Here is a 16,404-nt window from a genome sequence, read left to right as displayed (position 1 = left end):
TAAAGGAGGCTACATGTTTTAGAAATCCAGCTTTCACTTTCAGGGGCCACCTGACCGACCACCTCCTGAGCTTGGGGCTAAGTAGGATCAAATCTAGTTAGTGCTTGGATGGATGGCTGTCAGGAAATCCCAGAGATGTAGATTAGTTTGGGGAGTTTGGGGGGGGGAGGGGAAGGACAGCATAAAGAAGACAATGCAAACCAGTTATATACTGTTGCAAAAATAAAGGCTACCCAGATGTTTCCATGAAAGGAACAAGAGAGGAGCTTAACTGAAGAAAAGTTTACCTTCCCCCTCCTGCATGGTTCCAGAATTAAGAAACGCCCTCCCTTGGGAAACGCATTTAGCCTCCACTTTCTTTTAGAAAAATGATTTTAATAAGCATTTTATTTAAAAAAAAACATATTTTAAAAAATATAATGTGTTTTTAGGGTCCTACTTACTTTTGTTTCTTGTTATTTTGAGCTGAATTTTATAATATACCATATAAATTTAACAATTTGATTTAAAAAAAAAAAAAGAACCTGATGCCTATCTTTAGCTACCCAAATCCTGCTTTTTGGAAGGAAAAATAGGCCATATCTCTAATAAATGAATAATGCAGGAATTGGGGGGGGGGTCTTGTTTTTGTGTTTCGGTGGCCGTATGTTTAGGTCCTCAACCAAAGATGGCCCTAGGCCAGCCGGCAGGTCTCCCTCTATTTTAGTGCGGCTCCAGATGCCCGATCTTAGTTTAAGAGAGCCATTGGCTCCCCTCCCCGCAAGGCTGAAAAGTCGCCAGTCGGTCGTCCCCAGAACTAGGTCTCTACGTGTCCTTCACGGGCTAATACACGTAGCCGTTCAGACAGAGGCAAGGTATTTGTCACGCGTTCCGAGAGCTTATTTTTTTTCAGCAAAAACAAAGGCAAGAAAGTTTATTTCGCCTTGGGGACCCATCGAAATCTCGACCGCGGCTTCAGCGGACTGGCAAAGAAACCATTCGAGAATAGCTCTGCTAAATCTGGCCTCCCCAGATAGGGACGAGGGAACCATGCGCTCCCGGAATCGCGCAAAGCAACTGCGAGCAACCAGCCTGCAACCGCCTAAGCGCGGAGGTGGGGGGGGGGGGGGGCGGGAACGGACAGGAGCCGCCAATTCACAGGACCTTTCCTGGACCTCCCCCTCCTTCTTCTCCCCCCTCCCCCCCAAAAAAGCCCTCTTCTTCACACCTGCTGCTAGCCGCGGTCCGGGCGGCCTTGCGTGCCTCCTCTGAACTTTGCGCGCAGCCGACAGCGCAGCAGGAGCTGCTCCCTGGTCTGAATCTCTTCTCCCGATCTTTGGGATCTTTGCTAGCGCCGGGATCTCCGGAAGGAGGACAAAGAAAGGCGAAGAAAGACGACGTTACCCTCGCTTTCTATCGGCTCAAAGGACGCCGAGTCCTTTGCTAATCGGCCGGGGCAAAAGACCTCCGTCTGTCCCGCCCCCTTTGTATACCACGTTCCCTCCCACATCTACCTTGACTCCGTGCCTTTCCTTCCCACGAAACGAGCTTTCTCCTCGGAGCGCCGGATGCCCTTTCCCAAAGGCGAGGAAGAGTGCTGGGCAATGGTGTATTAACCATTAAGCAGACTAAGCCCGTGCTTAGGGCACCAGGCCCAAGGGGGCCACCACAAAGCTGAGAAAGAAAGAAAAAAAACCCAATAAAGATTTGTAAAAAAAATCTTGTATGTACAGTGGAGGGGGGCACCAAGATTTGTCAGTGCTTAGGGCACCAGTGAGCCTTAATCCGCCACTGGTGCTGGCCACCAACCCAACCTTCAGAAGGCCAACGCGGCCCTGGAAAGAAGGGGGTTACGTAGTCCCAGAAGCCGACAGGTTCGCCCTTAGATAACAGATAATCAGAGTTGGAAGGGACCTTGTAGGGGAGACCCTACACCATTTCTGACAAATGGCAGTCCAATTTCTTCTTGAAGGTCTCAAGTGATGATGCTTCCACAACTTCAGAGGGCAAGCTGTTCCATTGGTTGATTGTTCTCACTGTCAGAAAGTTTCTCCTTATTTCCAGGTTAAATCTCTCCTTGTTCAGTTTCCATCCATTATTCCTTGTCTGGCCTACAGGTGGTTTAGAAAATAGCTTGGCCCCTTCCTCTCTGTGGCAGCCCCTCAAATATTGGAGGACTGCTATCATGTCTCCCCGGGTCCTTCTCTTTACTAGACTTAGACTAGCCAAGCCCAGTTCCTGTAACCATTAATTAATTTGGTTTAGCCTTCCTTGGGGTCCTGGCGCGGCTCCTCCTAAACCCGGGAGCCCACCCCCGTGTAGCTTTCCACCCCACAGCTCCTTCCACCGGAGGGCTTTTGAAAGCTTCAAGGGCACACGCTCGGGATTATCAGTTTCTTCTCACCACTTCGGAATGCATGTGTACTTTCCCCTCCAGGGCGTGATGGTAAAAGTGGATACAATTCCCTGCATGTTTATTCCTTTGTAAACCCCATGGAGTTCTGTGAGATTGAGATTAAAGTCTGGAGAAAGGGAGGAAAGCAAGAGGCAGAAGTGGCCCCCTAATCAGGAGGGGCTAGGTTGAAAGAGGACTTAGCAAGAGGCCTAGCAGCCTGCTGGAATGCCAGTTATGCAGAGGCTGCTTGTACCTGCAGCTGCGTCCCTCCTCAAGGCCCCTGAAGAGAGAGGCTCCCAGGGATTCCCAAAGAGACAGGCAACGTTTTGGAAGTGTGCTAGAGAAGCAAGTCAATGTGAGCACCTTTCCTGCTTGGGCAAGTTCAGGCCAGCCTGCTTTATTCTTCCATCCCCGCCAGGGCTTGTGCATATGCACGCATTTGGTAGGCAGAAAATCTGCCCTGAAGCCACATTTTTTCCCCACTGCAAAATTAGGAGAGATCCTTTGGGAATGACAGCTAATTCCCTCTTGTACTTCCTTCTCTCTAACGGCTATAAAGGGTGGGGTGGCTTCCCAGCAAAACTGTGCCAGTCTTTTCTACAGTTATTGCTTTAAGAAAGTCTTTTTCTGGAGCAGGGTATCTATTTTAAGAAAGCCCAAACGAAGCTTTGGGTACAACTGTTGTTTTTGATTAAACGTGGGAACCTGAAAGGAGTTGAAAACTGTATTAGCCTTGCAGTATCAGAGGGTCTTTAGTAGTCCACCGATGGATTCCCACCAGTACTGTAATAAGAATTTCACACTGGCTTCTCAATAGTTGCTATCCAGTGTCCTGCTGTTTCTGGAGTTCATAGTTCATGGCTTGTGATGTTGTTCTCCATGGATGTATTCAATCTCCCTTTTAAAATTGCCTCGCATTACTGGCCATAACATCTTCAAAACTGAATGTGTATGTGAACTATGCATTGTTTTATCTATCTGGAATCTTCCTCAACTCAGTTTTGTAACAAACAAATTCCACATGTAGCAAACCATACAACTGTCTTTATAGTTGCCAAAAGTAAAAGTTCACTTAAAGTTAACAACACATACACACTTAACTGAGTAAGAGAGGCCTGACTCATGTTTTCACTTCTGCATAATGTTATTCTCCTCTATCACGTCCCCACATATTGACCACATCTTGAGCTAATAACTTTTCCACCTGAGAGATAGTTCTACCTTGCCAATCACTTTGTTCAACCATAATTTGCATTTAATCTAACAAAGTTTTTTTTTAGTAATAGCATTTGAAGTACATGAAAACACTGAAATGTTGACATCTTTCTATTCCTAAGTACCACAATATGTGCAATTTACTTTTTCCAGATAGCCGTCTTATATTTGACCAGTGATTTCATTAAGAAATCTACTACAGTCTCCATTAGTTGCTTAATCACTCTCAGCTAAAACCACAGGAAGGGAGAGCGAAGGAGAGGGAGAGAGTTATGCCTTTTTACCAACTTGATGTTACATTAATTTTTGTTGTCAATATAGCAATAGCACTTAGACTTATATACCATTTTACAGTGCTTTCTTTACAGTCCTCTCTAAGAGGTTTACAGTGTCACATTGTAATACCAATTTCCTAAATCTGAAAAATCACAGCTCTTCAGTGTCCCTTTTTGTTTTAATTTGAAATGCTACCTTGTGAGCTAGTCATTTCTCTTCTCACCTGAAACTCCTGACCAAGGCCAACCTTTTATGTCCCTTAACTGTCTAATCTGTTTCTCCAAACTTTTTGTGGTTTGTCGGTTATTGATCAAGAAGGCACAATTTCTTTGTACTCTTGTTTTATGATATTTGGTATTGCTTGACTATTATTGCTCATTTTCATTTTTTATTCTTGCATTTATTAATATTAAGGAGATAAAATTCTACTTTAGAAAGAAACAGAGGCTTGGGATCATCTTTGGAACATAAAAAGCAATAGGAGGCCGGAGAAGCTACAAGCCCAACTGCTGTGCAGTAAACAATGCTGTCACACCAATGGTAAAATACAACAGGCTGAGGTTTGTTCATAGAAGAAAGGATGGAAAGCATCTCCCCATTTGTTCCAAACAACTGGCCCAACCCTATTGAAATATTTCAGCTACCAAAAACAGAGTATCATTACAGGCCAATTCCCCACCTACCTATTATTTAGATCTTCTATTGGGTGGGGGGGAGTGCAGATAGAGGACTAAAAAGACATCACACAACATCACACAATATCACACAATAGAACTTTTTCTTTCATTATCAGTTTTATTCTATATTGAAGACATTTAGCTCTATTCTGCATACAATTCTATAATACCACACTGAAATATTTTTATGTCCATATTCCAGAAAAAATATGTCTGACACCCCCACATACCCCCCAGAAATTAGTGGATTACGATGCTGTCCGCCAGTGATGGAAAACCCTGAATGGGATTAAGTGCCTTGCATGTTATCTGTTTCTGTTTAAATGGGGCAGAGTATCCCTCTCTGAATGTGACTATGGTGCTCCTCATTAGATCATATAGTGACTGTTTGCCACTGGAGAGCTTATACAGGAGGAAAAGCAGTTGTTTTCCAACCAACAAATACGTCCCAAATATTAATATATAGAACATTTATTCCATTTGCATGAACCCACATATTTTGAATTGTAATCTATAACTTACATAGAACTTGATTTCCTCATACCTTACAAAATTGACTATATATTTCTATCACACCATATATATTTTTACTACTATTAACCATGTACTTTATGTCATATGCTAAATAAATAAATAAGTCAGAGGTGTGTGCTTATGATCTTACTTCAGTTTTTCTTTGCTTTACAGACCTGTGAAGGCCAGTTACTTTTTCATCATTGTTGTAACTGCGGTCATGAGGCAGTTGCTAAGTAAGGACTATTTATACTATCTTTTTTTCTTCAGGACTTTTCATTTCCTGATGCTTCAGATAAAACAGAAAAACTGTATGATCTAGACCTGGAGGTAGGAAGTGAACAGCCCAGATAAAGGAGGCCTATGTTTCTCCAACCCTGTATTTTTAATTTGGACATAATTGGACATAAGAAAAGAATCCTTCTCCTCCCTTACAAGAAGACTTAATCTTTCCCTTCATTTTTCCAGGCTTTGAGCAATGTTCCTCAGCATTTCCTTGCTTGCTCTGGACAAAGATTGGTAGCAATTTGATTAAGGTTTCCTATTCTTTGTTAACCAGTTTACCATGAGAAGGATGTGAATCAATTCCTTCTATCTTGCCTCCCTAAAGCTAATGTCCTCTTATATCGTGTACTTTATATATTCTTCTGACAATAGCTGGCCAAAGAAAATACATGACTTTCTGTCACTTTTTAAAAATTGTATCTTCTGTTTGTCCTTATCTATTATGTTGCATTCTGCTCTGTTCACATACCCAGAACAGTACTGTTTGAAGCATTCACTTCCTTAAAACATTTTGATTAACCCAAATTCTTTGTCAAATCAAGCCAGTAAAACTCAACAACCAACACCACCTAACCAAATTCAACTGACCTTGGAATAAAAGCAGGCTCATATGTGGTTAATACCAGGATTAATTTTTTGGGGGAGGGGGAGGGGGAAACCATCTGGAAATAGACAGGGAAGTTTTTAAAAAATCCAGAGGAGGACAATGCCGGAAAACTTACTTGTCTTTAGGGAGACTTTACTTTTTATTTGTCACATTAGATAACACCAAGCAGTTGTCCTCTGTTGCCTTAACATAAAATGTATTTTCATTGAGGAACTAGAAGTTTTCAGGTAGCATATGAATAGCTGTTGGTTAGAGATATTTTAGCTCTGGATTTCCTTTACAGGAGAGTTTAAATGATAATGATCTACAAGATTCTTCCTTTCAAGTCTTCGGCCCTATGATATGGGATCATCTATGGAAACCTTCCTCAACTTAGTGATCCACAGAGGTTTCAGACCAAGTCATGGGAATTGTAGTTCACCATGTTTGGATGGTACTAGAATAAGAAAGCTAGATCTTTTCTTGCTACAATGACCTCTTCATCCTCTCTGCAGAGAAAGAACCACACTTATGTTTTATCTGTGAATGTGGAGCTAAAATTCATCAAGTTACTTATGATGCAAATGACAGGGCTCAATTTATGTCATTGCACGACCCCAAATGAAACTAAATCCATTGTTAGTTACAGGACATAATTATTTTTACAGTTGGTACCTATGTCATAAAAACAACGGAAGGACATTATCCATCAGTCCAACTTTCTTTGCTAATTATTTCTTTTTTTTCTATATTTGAGCCTAAGGGAATTTTTATTTGCCTAAAACATTGTTTCACATGGGAGACCAAGAGGAAATCTCAGAGCTGTATGTTAAATCAGAAAACTGAAAAAAAAAACATGAGGGAGGGAGAGAGTGGGAGGGAGGGAGGAATAGAGAGGCAGTGCATTTCCTTATCATTGCCAAAAATTACATGGACATATTCAGAAAGTGTCTCGGTGTCTAGCTTAACTTGAAGGATTAAACTAATAAAACCCATAGAGAATACAGCATTTAGCTGTTCCACTTTTTATTAAGTAAAAAAGCAGTTATTCAGAGAGATGACAAAGCAGGACAAAAATCCAGAGTGGCATTAGCCCCCTTGTGCAATGACTTGGCAGTTCCTTTATTCTCACCCAGACTGAACACAGCAATGGCTCCCTTTATTTGGTGGCCAGGTCCTGAGACCTCCTTCATTTCCACTCTGAGGACCCAGCCACCTCATGCAAATTATATTTTAAATGCAAACTAAACGTTTTCAATGGGAGAGAGGCATAGACAAACATAAATTTGCTGAGAACATGTAACGTAAACTCAGACATAAAATCCATAAAGCCTAAATAAATAATCTCTAGAGGTAGTCCTCATTTACTAACCAACAATCAGGACTGGCAACTCTGTCACTAAAAGCCACAGTTGTAAAATGAAATGTCACAGGATCGTGTAGGATGCCATTTCCACTGCAGTTGTTAAGCAAATCACTGTAAGTCATTACGTGAGACATAAATCTACCTTCATTTGCAATAGTGGTTCTACATAAAATAATCAAATCAAAGGAGAGGTATGTAGCTGTACCATCTAACTTTTAGCTCTGCTCAAGACCTAGTATTCCTCTGCATCATGCATACATTGTTCCCATGAAGATGACGGGTTTTAGTCAGGCCTCTATGCAAGTCATTGATCTGCATGGGCACACTTGGCAGGCATGGCTTTCCCCATTATTCTGGGTTAATGGGTAAACTGGCAAGAAGGGAGACCAGGGCTTTTGTAAAGCTATCTGATATTGTTGAGGCCCTGTTGATGTCACTCTCTTTCAGGATCTCTCCTGCACATATATAAGTTTGTGTCTTCCACTATGTCTAGTTCCTTTACCCCTCAATCATTCTTTCTGCCTTCAGGGAAAAACAAACAAACCTTATACTCTTTAGGAAGATGACCTTAAATAGCCCACTTTAAAAAAAAGAAGAAAAAAAAAGGATCCTAGGCTCCAATTACACAAACATACAGCAGCGACATTCCAAAATGCTGCTAAGGGCGGGGATTTTGTTTGGGGGAAGTGATCTGAAAGGCACCAGGACAATTGTTTAAATAGCCCAAACCTGGGGCTGTTCACTCCTTAAGCAATAATACAGAGATGTCACCTTGGAATGCAGTGTTCCAAGCTGTGAAGAGATTGTGCTGATAACCTGATACCCGGGCAAAGACAGATAGCAGGCACAGTTGGTGTTTCTTTCCATGTGTAATGGCACAAATGCACCATGTAGCAAATGCCACCCACACACCACAGATCCTCACTGGGAAGAGTTATTTCTGGTCCTGTAGTATCCTAGCAATTCACAAGACTCCTCTTTGGTCTAAAGAGAAGCAACACGCTAAAAATAGAGAAATCTCTATGAAGATAGGTAACTGAAACAATTTGCACTGCCCAACTTGTTCTCCATTTCTTTCCTTACCAAGAATATCAGATGTTTCCGATATATGCATTTGTAAGTCTTTCCCTCTCTCTTTGTACCCATCTATGTATGTATGCAGGTATGCATGTATGAATGTACGGTATGTATGTATGTTTACAACAAATTTGAAAATTAAAAAACAGTCTTTTATGGAATTAGGTTCCTCGTATCTAAAACATGGCACTATCCTCATAGCCCACCCTCCCAACCACACATGTATGTAGAAACATATGTACAAAATTGTTGTGAGCCTCTGGGGTCAAACAGACAAAAAAATGCAATATAATGATTAAGAAAGTTTATGCCTGTAAATGAGGCATTGAAACATATTGGAGAAAAGGTCATGTTTTTAACTATATCCTTATATATATTTTACCATACTTCCCAATGGAGTATTTCCTTTGTACGGCTGCTCCAATATCACACTTTTTAATGTCAGTGTCACACTTTTCAGTGTCTTCCCTCTCCCATGCAAAATATAATGAGGAGGATGTTTTCCTTGAATCTCACTGAGATCAGCATGAGTTCCCCTCTGCAGACGTTTCTGGTATAAGCAAAAGCTGAACCACCATGCTAAATTCTGGCAATCCTTTGGCATTTTGGGGGCACTCCAAGTGAGACTTCCAGATTGAAAGACTGCGGCACAGAAAGCAACTGCTCAATCCCTTATCTAATTATGATTTTGCCGGTGATCTTGTTGGTGAGGATTTCATACAATGAACAAAAAAAAATCAACAGAATTCTGCACTTACCTGTTATTTGCTGATAAGAGAGAAGGATATTTCTAGTGCTGGCAGCAACCTCAGACCATACTCTAATGAAATACTAAAATTAGTGGCAATTCAAAATACATTAGGGAACCTTGGGCTTTAGTGTGTTTACCGTCAGGGGATAAACAACAATAATTGTATTCTGCGTTTCTTGCTCCAGTCAATAACAATTCTAACTGAATAAACGGGATAATCTTGTGCCTCAAGATAGTAATTCGGTTTGAAGGCCAGCACCAAGAGCTTTCTTCAGCAATTTTCAGAGACTTACTAGAACATTACAACCTAAGCTAAAACCATGTCACTAAAGGAACCCAGCATCTAAAGAAGAAATTGCCCCTGGTTTTAACCTCTCTCTTTTTCCTTCAATTCTGCAATAATAAAGGGATCAAAATGTCTTCAACAACTTTTTCTCTCCTGGATCAATCTTCCTCTTAGGCACTTTTCTTCCTGCCATTCCTTTTGTTTCAGAGTTCAATAGACAGGGGGGGGGGGGGAAAGGAAAGGTCTTGACAAATCCCCATCAAGGCTCACAGAAAGAAGAAAGGTGGGGAGGGGGGCAGGATGCCTGCAGCAAACATGCCAGGTCCTGCACTAATGAGAGGTAAAGAGGCACCTAAGAAAAAACAGGCAACCACAATTTTAAAAGAAGGGCTGAGAGAGAAAGCATTATTCACTCACAGCAGAATGAAAAACTGCAGAACCACAATTTCCCATTCAAAAATCTGGGAAATACCAAATCCTCCCCAGATCAGAACTGAGCTCCTAATTCTTTTATCCCAGGGGAGGCAACCAAGAAGTCAACAACTGATAACATCTGGCTACTGGAATTTGCAGCCGAAAGGCTTTTGTGCCCTTTACAATAGCTAGGCAAGTAAGCACACATATAAGAAGGTTTGGAATTAGAGGCTCCTCTTCCCCAATGTTGCCAAATTCCCACCCCCAAATTTTTTGGAGTTGTCTCACTCACTGTTTATGACCAGATCCAACTCTGCTAGATTTTTTACATTTTACATCTCCCCCAAATGTGTTACTTTGGGGATGAAGTCATTTCATTGCAACTAGCTTTGATTAGTGAAATTCAAAGCTTTAATAATAATTAAAGAAACAGGTACTACAAAGTCAAGGATGCCCATCTTTACTTCAGATAAGGATCACAATCTTCCTACAGAGAAATGCGGAATATACCAATAGCCTATCAGGCAGAGAAGGAGCTTTCTTAGAAAAGCTCCTTTCCAATATTTCCATCCAACTTACTTTCTGAAATACATTTTCACAACCTAATGCCCTGTTATTTTGCTGCATAGTGTCCTCTAATCCCCAGCTACTGGTAGTAGGGATGTGCATATTGAATGTGTTTCTAAAGAGCTCACACAATTTAATTGGCCTGCATTTTTATTCATTACCATACAGGAGGGATAACAACTTTCAAGTAGTCCAGTAAATTGTATACAATGGGGAAACCAGTCAGCTCTTGGTATTGCAATGAATTGCTTCTGAAAAAGTTAGTAGGGAAGTAACTGAAAATAAGAGTATATTTCCCATTCTGAGTGTTATTCAACACTTACAGGAGCAGGCTAGCATTCCTGTAATAGCAGCAGGCAAACAAAGACAACTGATTTTGCTATATCGCTTAAACCATCTAACCATAACTCAAAAGCTGTATTGAAAACCTGCAAAATACTTAAATTTGTAATTCATATTTTTGTCAGATTTATCAGTATAGAAAAGAGCTTTCAGAAATATTTTGTTCTTTAACACAAGTGAAAATATAAGTGAAGTAAGATATTTAAAGTATGTAGTAAAAAATTCTTAAATCTCCTTGTGTAATTCAGAAGTCTAGTGCTTAGTCTCAGAATAATTTTATCCATTCATCTGTAGAAGCTTCTAATTTTTGTTCAAGAAGGATTCATAAAATTTAAGAAAGTTTATCAATGTTTTTGTTAATAAACTCAACAATTATTCCAGCTATCATTATGCGATTCCATAATTTCCAAAAACCTTCAGAATCACCATGCAAAATTATTTGTTTCACAAATCCTCTGAATCATTTATACTGTAGTTTGGCTGGTATATGGATTAAACCTTGCAACTGACTTAAGGATCCCATCTCAGTTTAGCTGCAGGAATTAAAAAGACGACATGCAATCTGTCAAATTGAAATAAATAGCTATTGGCTTATGGAATGCCAAATAATTGCTCCATTTGCCTGAAAACTGCCAGAACAGCAAAACTTATCTATAATTCACATGCTTTTTCAGAATAATTTGGCATTTTGGATCTTAAAAGGAACAGAAGGAAACTAATCTCTACTGCTCCTTTTTGGGTCAAGAATATAAATTAAGCAGTGAAAGAACAGGGGGGGGGCAGGTATGAATGGTGGAAGGTCCCTACAAGGTCTGCAGAGGCAATAGAGTGCAGAGCAACCAAAAGGGCAGAGATGGGAGATGGGGAGATAGGTGAATGGGAGTTGAAGTCCCCCCAGGTGGCCAGATTTTGATCTGTGGGAACCAGGTCCAGCAACCATTTAGCAAGGCTGTAACTTTGAACAGTCATTGAATGAATGGTTGTTAATTAAGTGCTTGTAGCCTAACAATAGAACTAGGAGACCAACCTGAACAATATCCTCCATTTTGGGATCCCCAATTGGGCTTATGCATTATGGGGACCAGTTTGGTTGATTACCGGCGAAGCAGTGCCAGAAATCACTCAGGGATGGGGGAGAATCAGGGAATCTAAGGGATCCATGCATGGCCAGTGGATGGCAGGGGTGGGAGTGGGAAGAGTACAAATACAAGCTTTTCTTTCATCATTCATTTAGGCCGTTTTTACTTTAAACTACTGGCATAGATGACTGGCATTTGGATGGGAAAGGTATGTTTGACCTTTCTTTTTAGTTGTCAGTTCTTTGAAACAGACCTTTAGGTTTCTCCATGTCTAATGTCATGTGTTAGTAAGATTAAGCCCATACACCCTGCAGCAGTCGCTAATTCATCATTACGAGCCCATCCTACACCCCCACACAAATAAGAGGTTGGGAGGAAGAATTCACCATGGTATCTACTTCTACACTCTCTCCAAGGTAAAGTTTTAATATTTCACATAAATCTTTTTTTCTGAATTATCAGCATCAGCCCATTATAAACAGACAAGGGTAGATGTTTACTATCACATTAGCTGCAACTTCACAGATATTAACAAAAAGAATGTAGCCCTCAGGCCCAGCTTTCTAGTAAATTGCCCACGGCAGTCCTATTCAGCAAGATGAATTGCAGCTGTGTTACAGAGTTGCTGACAACAGAACAAGTTGCATTAATGGAAAGAACCTTCACCTGTAACTGCAGAGTCATCTTGGGCTTGGAATTGTCAACTCTTGTGCATTACCATTGATTACATAATTTCTGAAATGATTGAAAGCTTCTGTAACCAGTACTTGTGGGGCACATGGCCAACAGAAGTACGAGATATACTTCAGGGATATGCATAGCAATTTGACCGTCCTCATTTTTGACATTCTATAAACAATCTTCATAAAAAACATCAGACTACTAATAAGACACCCCTCCTTTGTTTCCCTGTTCTGTACTGCAGGCCCCACTGAGTTATTTCCCAGTTAGTTGAAAACCAAAAGCAAATCAAGCCAGATCCTACTATTTAAATCTATTGCCAAATCATATTTTGGCTTAACTTTCTAAGTTGCCATCAAAGAGGTGGATAAAAAATGCTACCTGAGAATATAATTGCTGATAAATCCAGGATGGATGTTTATTAAATAAGTGAAATTGCAGTCTTCCATAAATGGTATCCTCTTGAAATTGGGTACTGAAAATCCCATTGTTCCCAGATGGCTGGGAAATATAGAAGGTGTGGTTAAATTTAACAGACAGTTCTTTACACTGATTTCTTGCAAAAGCAGCCATTTCTTATCCCAACAGTCTGTTGGGTGAAGAAATAGAGAACGGGGGTGCCATTATAAGACAAAAATAAATCAGAAATAAAGAAGCCTTTTTATTCTTTAGGAAATGTAGCTCTGGGTGATTGGATGGATGGAAGGAAGGAAGGAAGGAAATCTGTGGGCAGAAAACTTCAATGACTCTTTTCAGTTGGGTTTCAGCCTCAGTACAACACTGATTGCACTTCTTGATACGCTGGTGGCCTTCTATACCCCAAACCAGAATGGTATCATTCTAGTTGGCTCAGCAGTGGTGAGCATATTATTGCAGTTATTATTCTTTCTTCCTTTATCACCAATTTCATTTGCTGCTGATTTGGAAGAACATACTCAGCCCCACACTTGCTGTGTGTGGCTTCTCAGAGTCCTTCTCCTCTTCCCACTGCTATTCAACATCTATGTGAAGCTGTTGGTTAAGGTCACCTACTAACACGGGGTTAGGTATCATCAGTATGTTGATGATAACCAACTTCAGATATCAATCCTAGGCTGACCAAGCAATGCCATATCTTAGTACTTTGAGTCTGGATGGGGAAGAATTGGCCCAGGGTTAATCCTAGCAAGATTGAGTGGCTATAGATTTGAGGGTTACCCAGATCTGGAATGTACACCAATAATTCTGGATGATATTCCCTTCCCCAGACAGAACTGGTTTGTTGATGCTTATCTTTTGGGATTACCTATAGTTGAAAATGCAAATGACCTTCAACTTTCAGTAATGAAAATCAAGGAGCACAATGAAAAAATGGAAATGCAAGGGGAATGCATATGCTAATATTGTACTAACTTAAATCCTTCACGAATCTTGGTGATTCTGAGTAAACATACTTTTCAGATTTACAAATTTAACTCTACATCTGTAAAATGTAAAACACATAAATTCCAACTTGCATATTTTACCACTAGGATTGTTACTTCACACTAGATATTGAGGCAGAATCCTGAACAACAATGTTCACTAGCTAGCATTGGTGTTGAAGAGCTTTCTAGTTCAAGAGATTCCTCTAATGAGAGGCACAGTTTATTTCATCTGCAAACAAATGAGGTCCTTATATACAGGTAGTCCTCACTTACCGACTGCAGTTGTGATCTGCAACTCTATTGCTAAACAGTTTGGTTGTAATGTGACCGCATCTGAGTTACAATGGCAATTTGTCAATTCCTTCTGCAGTCATTAAGTGAATCACCATTGGTCATTAAATGTGACTTCATGTGAACATGACTTACATCTTCCTTCAGGCTTCCTCACTGACTTTGCTAATTGGAAGCTGGCAGTAAACATGGCAAATGGTGATCATGCATTATGGGATGGCATGACTGTCTTAAATCTGTCAGATGCCAAGTGTCCAAATTGAGATCATGTGACTGTGGGGGAATCAACTGCAACTTTGATATCAGTCATAAGCCGCCTTATTCAATACCATTGTAACTTTGACAGACTCTGAATGGTCAGTAAGTGAAGACTACCTATATATTATTCTCCATGGTAGGGGTTTGAGATCAAGTGAGGTACTCGAGATCAAGTGAGATACTAATACCACTCTATAAAGCTTTAGTAAGACCACACCTAGAATACTGCCTCCAATTTTGGTCACCAGACTATAAAAAAAGATGTTGAGACTCTAGATAAAGTACAGAGAAGAGCAACCAAGATAATTAGGGGACTGGAGACTAAAACATATGAAGAACGGTTACAGGAACTGGCATAGCTAGTCTAGTAAAGAGAAGGACCAGGGGAGACATGATAGCAGTCTTCCAATATTTGAGGGGCTGCTACAGGGAGGAAGGGGTCAAGCTATTTTCTAAAGTGCCTGAAGGCCAGACAAGAAATAATGGATGGAAACTGAACAAGGAGAGATTCAACCTGGAAATAAGGAGAAACTTTCTGACAGTGAGAACAATCAATCAATGCCCTCAGAAGTTGTGGGAGTGCCATCACTTTAGACTTTCAAGAAGAGATTGGACTGCCATTTGTCAGAAATGGTGTAGGGTCTCCTGCTTGGGCAAGAGGTTGGACTAGATGACCTATAGGGTCCCTTCCATCTCTGATTATCTGTTAACTGTTAAACTTTTTGCCACCACAAGTCCCTTAGTCTAATCTTACTGTAGAGACCTCGCCTAAAAATCCAAACATCAAGAATGAACCATGAAAATAATACAATGAAACTTTGGGAAAGTTGGATTTATTGTAATAATGTAACTAAAAAGGTCATCATTCCCAAGAGAACCATCTCAGTTTGGGAAATATTGCTCTAGTCGAGAGTCTAGGCTAGGGTGAGATATCCCCCCCCAAATCAATAAGTTCAAAACCTAATAGTACCTATCTCCGAATTGGTCTCTAAAAAAATAACCCAATGCGGTATCAGGACCCATTTATTTTTAGGTCAGCCTCCAAGAGTTTAAACTTCAGGGCGTTTGCTTCTACCCAGAGACGCGTGGACTTCTAAATAAAGAAAGACACGCGGTCCAGTCAGAGGGAAAGGCTTTCAAAGGTAACAGTTAGCGAAAAAGACAACGGGCACGGGCCATTGTCAAGCAGACGCTCTTATTATAGCTTCAACTATTATTACTTCAGTTTAGCACAGGGCGCCACCAAACCACGTGCCAGTCGGTGCTGCAAAGAGCGGGCTTCTATTTTTACGGTAAGGTCTCTCAGGGACAGGAGGCTTCCCCTACCAGCCTCTGGTATCATTCCCCCGTCAGGCCGTTCCCCCACATGCTCTCTCTCTCCCCTAGGAGAGGACACCCTATTAGACAAGACACCTGCTGGCTGGGCATCCTCTCCAAAGCGGGGCAATGGGCGTCCCTGGCACATTCCCGCCCCGCGCCCCCCCAAAAAAGAAACAGCCCTCGGCCGAACCCATCTCCTCTGCAAAAGCTGGCAATGTTTTTGACCCCCTCCTCGCCGAAGAGAGGCAACGCCTGAGAAAAGGAGCTGCATCAAGCACCCCGGAGGTGAGTCGGGGCAACACCCCCCACCCACGTCGGCGCTGTGCAAGGAGAGTCTGTGGCGACCCGCGTTCCCGCGCAATACTCACACCCGGCAGTGGCGCGCGCGCTGCTGCCACGACGGCGCGCGCCTTCTCTCCAGCCCTTGTAAAAAAAAAACTTTCCTGCACCTCCTGCAAGCGGGCGCGCCTGCTAGTCTGAGCCTCCTCGCGCTCGGCTCATTCCCCCCTCTCTCTGGCTTGTCTCACTCAGGGTTTCGCTCGCGCCAGCTTCGGAGCAGGTGCTGCGCAGGCGCAGAGGTAGAACGCCGAGCCGGACCAGGAGAGAGGCGGGGCCGCGATGGGCGTGTGTTTGTGTCTGT

General features: G+C 41.6%; 1 protein-coding gene across 2 annotated transcripts in view; it reads right to left on the bottom strand.

The window, feature by feature from the left end:
- The window catches only part of LARGE2 (LARGE xylosyl- and glucuronyltransferase 2), a 44,777-nt gene extending 28,439 nt beyond the window's left edge, over positions 1-16,338 (bottom strand). The window contains exon 1 of one of the 2 annotated variants that reach the window (XM_026671271.2): positions 16,133-16,338. The gene's annotated coding sequence lies outside the window, so the exon portion shown is untranslated. Of the gene's footprint in view, positions 1-1,207; positions 1,458-16,132 lie in introns of those variants that run through there. The other variant, XM_026671268.2, reaches the window with a different exon arrangement.
- Positions 16,339-16,404: the final 66 nt, after the last annotated feature.

The sequence above is a fragment of the Notechis scutatus genome, chromosome 1 (genome assembly GCF_049901735.1).
Source record: "Notechis scutatus isolate UNSWTSFEM ecotype Mainland chromosome 1, rNotScu1.2, whole genome shotgun sequence".
In the NCBI taxonomy this organism is placed as follows: Eukaryota; Metazoa; Chordata; class Lepidosauria; order Squamata; family Elapidae; genus Notechis; species Notechis scutatus.
The sequence above is the reverse complement of the archived record's forward strand: the minus strand, read 5'-3'. Positions and strand labels throughout refer to the sequence as shown.